General features: G+C 35.8%; 1 protein-coding gene across 5 annotated transcripts in view; it reads left to right on the forward strand.

The window, feature by feature from the left end:
* The window catches only part of GRIA2 (glutamate ionotropic receptor AMPA type subunit 2), a 97,001-nt gene extending 93,899 nt beyond the window's left edge, over positions 1-3,102 (forward strand). For 4 of the 5 annotated variants that reach the window (XR_008730359.1, XM_055699758.1, XM_055699739.1 and 1 more), the window contains one exon: positions 1-2,677. This exon is cut by the window's left edge and continues 229 nt beyond it. The gene's annotated coding sequence lies outside the window, so the exon portion shown is untranslated. Of the gene's footprint in view, positions 2,678-3,054 lie in introns of those variants that run through there. The other variant, XR_008730358.1, reaches the window with a different exon arrangement.
* The last annotated feature ends 6,161 nt before the right edge of the window (positions 3,103-9,263 follow it).

Genomic DNA, 9,263 nt, shown 5'->3' on the forward strand with positions numbered 1-9,263 from the left:
AGAGGCATCCAGTATCTTGAAGACTTTTCTTTCAGCCAAGAATTCTTGTATTTGTGGAGTTCATCTTGGAGTGTAATGAATGCTTAGTTCAAAACACAACACCATTTTCTATACAAGTTCAAGATGAAGCTTGACTGACATGCACAGCTAACATGGAAGTACTGTAATCTAACTGAAGTCGTTGTACAGGCAACACACCAGTTCCTGCAGCCACCGTTGTTAGTCCCTTGGTTCATACTGACTTAAGCACACTTGACATCAATTGCATCAAGATGTGACATGTTTTATAAGAAAAAAAGAAAAAAAAACACATATAAAATAAAAAAAAATATTTTTAGGTATTTTCACAAACAAAAACTGGCTTTTAAATAAATTTGCTTCCATAATGGTTGAATATGACAAAAGAAAAAAAAAACCAAAAACAAGGGAAAACAAAAGAAAAAAAAAAAGAAATCTAGACTGCGGCGAAGTGGAATATGAAAATAAGGCTTAAGGCATCAGTTCCATATTTTTCAAAGCCAAACATATAATGTTGAGAAAAGAAGAAATAATAATTAAAAGTTTCAGATCTTGTAATTTAATATTGTTATTAAAACTTTGCTGTATATCCTATTCTTTAACATTTGGTGTTAATATAAAATTACTTGGCAATGCTTGACATTTGAAATAAACTTTTTTCTATGGTTTTATTTGCAAGTGTTCCATTAATTTTACTAGCTACAGTTGGGTTATAAAGCGTCTGAAATCTGAAAGGACACTGTCAAGGTTGGGTCAGTGTTACAGTTTTGGGTAGTGTCGCCACCCCCAGCTCGCTTGAATCTATTCAACAGTTTTTTCTACAGACGAGCCCAAGGTGTAATGCCCAGATAAACATTGTGAACTCTGAAGATCAAGATTGTTCTGGGTTGGAGTGGTAATTGATACCAGCACATGAGGAGGCAGATAGGTGCCAATTTAGAGCTCCTCTGAACTCTGACGTGCAGGGGCTTGGGAACCAAAGGTTTGGTTCGTATCAATCTCAAAATTTGTACAATTGTGTTCATAAATACGTGTACATCGAGAGAAGACTGTCGGTAAAAACTGATAAATGGCAAGCAGTAAAATAACGTTAAATATTTATTTAAAGCATGAAACACACACAGTTCTCAAATTGTTCCTTTATGGAATCAGTTTTCAAACTGACAAAAGGTAATTCGAAGCAGTAGCTAGTAGATTTCTTTGTTATGAAACAAAACCCAAAACCTTGGCAATGTCTTTTTAAATTAAGATCGATAATAACTCAAACTAGATGCAAGTCTGTACTGATGAAAATATAAAAACTTTCCTGAATCTTAATCGTTATGAATATTCATTGCTATCTGAAGTTACCATACGTTTTAATTATGTGTATTTAGAAACAATAACTACTTACAAAGCAAAAAGGAATCCTAGGAGGGGTGCAATAACATTAATTTAAATGCTAATGCAAGTCAAAGCAACATCATGTTTCTCTAGCTTTCCCTGTAGATAAAATTCTGTACATTTTGTTGAAACGCTTACGTTTTTCTGCATTGTGGATACATTGCCTCATGCAGTCTCAGTAAATCTCTATTTTATTTTGGACTTACATAAGATTTGAAATAATGACTTGCAGTTTTAGTTGGAATCCATTTCTTAGGCTTGAGTAAAGCGTTTACCGAACATTGGAGAAGACAGAGCATTTATCAGAAACTTGAAAACCCTTCCTGTGGTACAAGCTCTGAGCCTGTTTCTGCAAGCACGTGAACACGGTGTATACTCTCAGCACAGTCAGCAAGAGGTATATACGGTGTCTTCAATGGCAAACTTACCAGTAACTTGCCCCTAATTAAACTAAACCATTTCTTGATGCATCTGTAATCCATAGGTGTTCTGTGCATTACTCCTCATCAGGAATGTTGGGGGATGCATTCTGATTTTTAATGTTCAATGCTAGAATGACCAAACTAAAATAATATTCATATGATAATCTAAACTTTTTTAAAAAGTACAATTGCATTACTGTATACAGTGGAAAGCTATTTATTGTACCTCTGGGCTTATTCCTCTAAAAATCGTAGCGTAAAAAAGAAATCTTTGTCAAGCCTGAACTGATGTATATAACTGAAATAATGTAAAGTTATATTTTCATGTTTTTATACTTAACAACATGATGGGAATACATAATGTATGAGTATTTCAATTAAAGATAATATTGATTGGATAATACACATCTCAGTTTAAAAGCGCAGTAATCATAGTTTAATATCCTTGTTACAGTACATCAGTATATTGCTATATAAAGTATGTCTGTGTGCATTTAAGTGAAAAGTAGCCAAGAGTGATGAAAGCTGTCCAAGGGTTTTTTATTCATTTTATATGAAAACTGTTACGGAGCAACCAAAATGTTTATGAACTCAAACTTGTGTAAATTTCAAAATGTCCTTTTACTGTAGCTTTTTGTTTACAGTACAGTATCTTATTTTCTGCTTTGTTAAATGAGTAACAGTACAAAGCTGGACATACACTTTCTAAGACATTAACGTTCCCGTTTTTTCATGTATAACTATATGACAGAAAATGCTTCTGATTTTATTTTTCAATCTAACACATGATGGCTTTTCTGGAGTGTTGTATAAATTTCAATCATACATAAAAAATCTTCTTAAAAAAGGCAAAAGACCTTTAATGTCTGTTTAGTATTATTGAAATCTGGGTTCTTACTCGTTATAAAACTATTTTCCTAAGATTTTACATAGAGCAAACCTGTTTGTCCCCACGGATATGAAATTTCCCTGAAGAGTTTCGCAAGGAGAATATAACTCTTCCCCCAAATCATCTTGTCACTCAAGTGTAGATTTACTGTAGTTTGCGTATTGCTAAAGGAAGTAATGTAACTGTCTTGCCAACAATATAATTGTATTTCTGGAATGTAACCTTCTTGATCATGGTTATAATGGCAGTGTGATAGGATGGCAATGCTAGTAGGTTAAGTATCTAATCAGTAACTCTACTTAAAAATTGTCAGCTTGAATCAGTATTTTTTTACTTCAACAGATTGTTGATGTGTCCACAGCAGAGAAAGAACCTGAGAAATGGCAAGTATTTTGGGTATATATTAGTAGTGTTGTTACTAGAGATCTAGTACAACAGAGTTCTCTGTAATAGCAAAAAAAAAAAAAAAAATAGTCTGAAGAGGTTTGCAATGTCAAAGGTTCAAAATTTTTATTTGCATGTATTGCAGATTTTAACAGAGTGTGTTTCCAGGTTATCAGCCTCCTCTTTGGCCGATAGATGTAGAAAATAACTTTACACCAAGTAAAGTGTACAAATAATTGTATTTTAAAATACAAATATGTGACTTCAGCTATCATTCAATACAGTTAGTTATATCAATACAGAGGTCACTAGCAAAACAGAATCAGCAGCGACTGTTCTGCATGATATCCCTAGAGGCTACTCAGACCTCTTTCACGGTACCAAAACCTGTGGTTTATTAAATATTTTTTTTTAAGCTGTCATGGGATCACAAACATTTGCTGTGAGAAATGTATCATGTCCAAATTATCTTAGGAATTCACATTATCTCGAGCTCTTAGAATAAAATTCAGTGAATTACTTAGCTGTGGACTTTGAACATTTTCCATAGCATCAGGTTTTGTAGATAATAGAGGGTACTACATACCTGTGTGAGTTATAACAGTTAGGGGACTGTAGGCAGTAACGGCTCCTGTGTGACTGATTTCATTCAGTCTGCCTGCTATTGGTCTTCCTGAAATTTCTGCTTATACTCCTAATACCCTAAACTTTGGGGCTACTTCAAATAGCTCAATGGTAAAATTGCCCTAAAATTGTTCTTTTTTTCTGCCTTGAATGCTATCTTTCCTCTCTCCCCAAAGAAGAACTTTGAGAAGCATGTCTGTGTCTAGTATCTGGGGACCTATGGGAACTTGAAGTGAAAACAACTTCATAGCAAAGAGTCTCAGTTCCTACTTGCATTTAGTAGGTGTCAGCTCCTTGTATGCTGAAGTAACTGCAGGATTTGTGATGCATCTTTTTTTTTTTTTTTTTTTTTTAGAAATTCCCTTGAAATAGTGAATATCACTTTGATGATCACAACTTCAGTTAGAGTCATTTAATGCTTTAACATAAAATCTACTGATTTTATATTCTTAAAAAAAAAAATCTTTGATTTTTGTAAACAGATGGCAAAAAAAAATAGAACATAGTAAGATACAATATAAAAATTCTGAGGACTACAGATCTAACTCACCTGCAGCTCTGATGTGCCGTGAGGCCTTCCCACAGTCCCTAACACTATTGCAGGGACATACGACATGACGTCCTTGCTTTTCCTTCCCTCTTGCCCCACCACATGCGGTTAATACTAATGCATACTTTTTAGCTTAGTAGGCAGATAGGAAATATGATTATTGTATATAATACTTATTGTAATTCTTTAAATGATGTGGCAGTCATTAATTTTTTTTATTATAGCTCATTGCATATGTCTCTGTTAAGAAGCAGTGTTGGTAAAGGTGGGAAAGATCTCAGGTCATGTAAGCTAAATGTTTAATTCAAGTGGCATCGTCCACTGCACTGTCCTATCGGTCTCCTTTGCACATCTCTTATTGCTAACGAAAATTTGGCTACCGCTGTAGACAGCTAAGTGCTTTCCTTACCTCAGTCGTAAGAAAATTCTTTATACCTAAAAGAAAAGCACTGATTTCCACAAAGCTGTCCAGTGAATGACTTTGTAGCATTTGCCCAAAGCTCTTCCCCACAACACACAACTCTCACTCAACAGAAAAGGACCATAGTACATGCTGTAGGCACAGAGAAAAGCTTCTCATTTCATTTATCATTATTCTTAACAAATGCTGACTTCTCAGGACTGACTGATCTGTGTTAAAGCATTTACTCCTACTAGTCTTCCAACTGAAGACTGTGATTTAAAATACATATTTAAATTAAAATGGGGTTTATTTATTGGCTTTAAAGATCCCAAACCTAATTTTGAAAATGTATCTTACAGAATAGGAAAAGGCTGCTCGACGTTAGTGCCTAGACCAGCCCATTGAACTTGCCTTCAATCAGTTCATACCTGGAGGTGGGGGAAATGCCACAAAGGGGTTCCAGTGGATCCCGTGAGCCCTGCAGGACTGTGCTTCCTCCTTTGCATCTTTCCATGCGCAGAAGGCAAGCAGGTGGGCAAAGCTGAAGGAGGACTTGGAGAGGCAGTTTTATGTGTCCTCCCCCTAAAAGGTGAAGGAGCATCCAAGAGACACCAGGGAGGATTTATCCCTATTCTCTAAGCATGGAAAATATACTCACACTTCTTGTTTTTTCTTTAAAAAAAAACCCCAACAAACAGTTAATGCAGTTCTGAAATGATAATTCTGTATTTCAGTTTATGGTAAACAGTTCTTCAAATAGGAAAACCTGTTTCCAGAGTCATATACTATTAGTAACACATACACATACTAGCTTCTTAGTAGGAGACAGCCCAGAGTCCTTCTGGCATGTGCTTTACTGAAGCATCAAAAGCATCTTGTTAAAAATATATTTGGAGGCTTTTATATGACAACTTTTTACCCAATTTTCAAGTTGTATTGTTACCCGCCTGCCCTTCAGCACCATGTTCTCTGAGTCAGGGGAAAATTAAAAGAGGTCAAGCTATAGCTCTTTCACTTAATGGTATGCTTTACAAATAACAATATTTTTCAGTGGCTGATTTCCTTATGAGTTTCATTATAAATGACAAACACATTTTGGGTTACCTCATACTCTTAAATAGTGGAATATTCACAGAAAAAAATAACTGTTTTTGAATGAGTAGATATTTTTTATACTTCACAATGACTAAAGATACAATAACGCAAGCTACATTATTTTTACTCAGGTGCTTACTTTTATATTTTTTACTGTTTTTTTAATAATTTCAAAAAACTGTTGAAAGAATATTTACATAAATTTGCAACTAAGTGGCTTGGCAGCTAATACAAGTTACCTGTAGCTGGAAATCATCATTCAGATTCAGCTACTAAGCATTAATAAATAAACGGAATTACTGGTATATGAAAATGAAGATTGTGGATGTTCCAGTATATATGTGTGTCTACATATCCGTACACAAATATGGAAATGCAATAGTGAAGCAGGTGCTGAGTTTGATAAGGCCATGCTCAAAACCCATGATAACCGCAGCAATAATTCATGGTAGAGCCATTAGTGAGAGAAAGGTTCATAAGCAAGTGCCTTACCACCTTTAGTTTGAATAAATATGGAATCTTACATTTCCATAGGACAGTATGAGTCCCCATGGGACTCAATTAACAATGAATCCCATAACGTCAAAAACTGGTGTAACTTCTTCGATCGTCTTTGTTCTCACTAACAGCATGAAGTTCTACAGAACTTCTGCGAGAAGACGTGGGCTCTTCTACCCTCACTGCCGTTGGCCTACGCAAAAAGGTCAAATGGAAGCTACTGCCTGTGTCATCGCCTCTTGCTGCAGCCTCGGGGATGATGGGTTTATGTGCGTGCAATCTATATGCTTGATTTTTCAAATTACACTGTCTTACCTATTTAAAAATCTACACAATTGATGTAAGAGGCTCAGGTTTAGTTAATTCTAACATCACATGAACAAGGACAAACAAAAAATTACTCTTTGTTAAGTTATAACTTGATTTTCTGAACTGAAACCTCTAAGAAGTTAATGCCTATAGAACAAAATTACTGGGCATTGACAGGGCTGGATACTACACTACCTACTGGGAACATCGTGCTGCAATAATATATACTGCTATGGTGCTGTGGCAGAATTCTGTCCACGTTTTATATTATTTTTTTTTACTGGCATAGACAAATAAGCTACAGGGAATGACTCTTACAGCGTAGGCTTGGCAGAAAATTTTCAGGCAATTTCTACTGATTGGTTGTATCTGTGGTATTGCCATGTTCTTTAAACTTGTACCTTCAGAATATAAAAATAAAGCATGTGATAAACTTTTTATAAAGCCATTATATTCAGTGAGAGCAGGATTTTACTCAACTTGTTTTCTCCATCCTGATGGCTATACTTACCTAAAGCGCTTGTTTTCCACAGAAATAGGTTTTGCTCTTTTTCGCTGTATGCTCTTGCTTATTCTAGGGGACCTAAAAATATATAACTTACATATTTTTAGCATTATAGATCCACAATTAGATGTGGGAGATTTACATCAGTTCTGCTTAGTTCACCTTATAAGCTGCTTTCTATAGGAGATTTTTGTCATTTTAGAGCCTGTAATTTACTTTTTGATCTTTTATCATTGGGGGAGATTTTAGCACATTGAGGAAAGTAAGTAACGTTGCCTACCCTGCTAGCTGGTTTGAGATGTTGCCCATGTCATTCAAAGTCATTCATCCGATGAGGCTGTCCTGAGACTCACACCTCATAAAGAATCTTTCTCAGACTGTGGGGACAAAGGTTGCTCTGAGACGACCAAGGTAATACGCTTGGGTCGGATCCTGCCTCGCCGAAGCCCAGGGAAGCTGGGGCGTCAGGACCAAGCCTGAGCCTCCCAGCACTCTGTGTGCAGTCACGCAGTGATCTGCCCTGGGATCGTGCCTGCGCCCCCGTGCTAGCAAAACTGAAGTGTTAGCGTGGTCAAGATGCAAAACCTATTTCCCCACTCTGAACGTGATGCCAAGGGGAAGAACTGTCCCTTTCTTCCCCGTCCACGATTTCTGAAAAGCTTTTTTCCTTCCCTGAACTACATCCATCCATATTCAGCAAATTCAGGATGTAGCTTTAGAAAAATTGCCTTAATATAAAAAATCATATCTTTCCTCAGCACAGAGGAAACAGCATTTACCTTCACTCAAGAAAACTAAGCACAGCCATCTTGGCGCCTGAACAATTTTATGGAGGTTTTTCTCATAGGGCAAAAAAAGTCACTACTTTAAGAATTGTGACATCATGTATTGTTATGAAAGAAAACACGTAAGCTTCCCAGTAGGCAGGATCTTAAGAATGTAGGTGTTATTTTTTTTGGTAAGTTGTGTTAAATAATATATATATATATACACACACACACGCACACACATGCTAAGTATAGTATGTGAACAGCTTTTCTTTATGCATGTCATAAAATGCTATGTAAATCAGAAGTCTATTAGCTTGCTAAGTGACTTTTCTGCGGTGTCAGACCTGTATAATAATATATATACAAATAATACAATTATGTTACTTTTTTTTTACTTTTTTAAAGGATATCCTTTGATCACTTACACAAACCTAAGTTAGGAGGAATATAAATAACTGAAATGTGAAGCAAAATTGCTCCATGTGACAGCATCGCCTGATCTATGCTGTTTTCTTTTTTTCTTTCATTTTAAAATATCTGTAGAACAAAAAAGAGCATCTTGCTAGAAGCAATAGACAACAAGAGTGGATAAGAGAATGCAAGGCAAACTTCATTGTGATTATAGGACGGGGTTTGAAGCCCTGACTTGAAACTATGATACTGCTCAGTAAATAAACTAGATCTTAAGTTCTCATTGAAGTTAGAAGAGGTTCAGTAGATCTTTGTGGTGTAACTGAATCACAGAATCGTGTCATGAGTGTGGACACTAAACATAGCCTTTGGCCTTTAACACTTAGACATACCCAGCTTCCAGGTATTAGCTATTTTAGGCTACTTTGTGAAATTGCTATGGGCCAGACTCACTGCTTAGCTAAATCCAGGTCCCGTTCTGGCTGCCCGCATCAAATCAGTTTCTGAGGATAAACATCAAATCCATGGATAAAGTAGACCATTTTGTTCTCAAATTAGGAGTTTATGTTACTTTTCAGCTGGCTTGCTTTGTGTTTTAAAGTCAGTATTTCAACAGCTAACATTATTTTGTTTTTTGCATTCCTTGCTGGCAATACTCTTCAGGGTTTCATTTTTTTAAAGCTTTTAACTAAAATTGGTAACAAGTGTTTACTGAGGGGAAATGTGGGTTCTCAGTCAAGCCAGTATTTTTTAAGACACTGTCTATGATAGAATGCTTTATGCTATAACAGAGAAGACAGATATGAGGAACTGTTGCAAGACGATTTAGGTGAGATTTTGTTTGGTTTCTTTTTCAAAAAAGTTTTATCTTTTTACTTGTTTTTCTTTCACTACAGCTTTTTGTAAAAAAAAAAGAAAATTAGTCTCTTCTATAACCATCCTCTGCTATTACATGCTCTGATGTCATTGGTTGGCATCAGTGAAGCCACCTGGATACCTTGG

This window comes from Falco cherrug, chromosome 1, assembly GCF_023634085.1.
Source record: "Falco cherrug isolate bFalChe1 chromosome 1, bFalChe1.pri, whole genome shotgun sequence".
NCBI classification, from domain to species: domain Eukaryota; kingdom Metazoa; phylum Chordata; class Aves; order Falconiformes; family Falconidae; genus Falco; species Falco cherrug.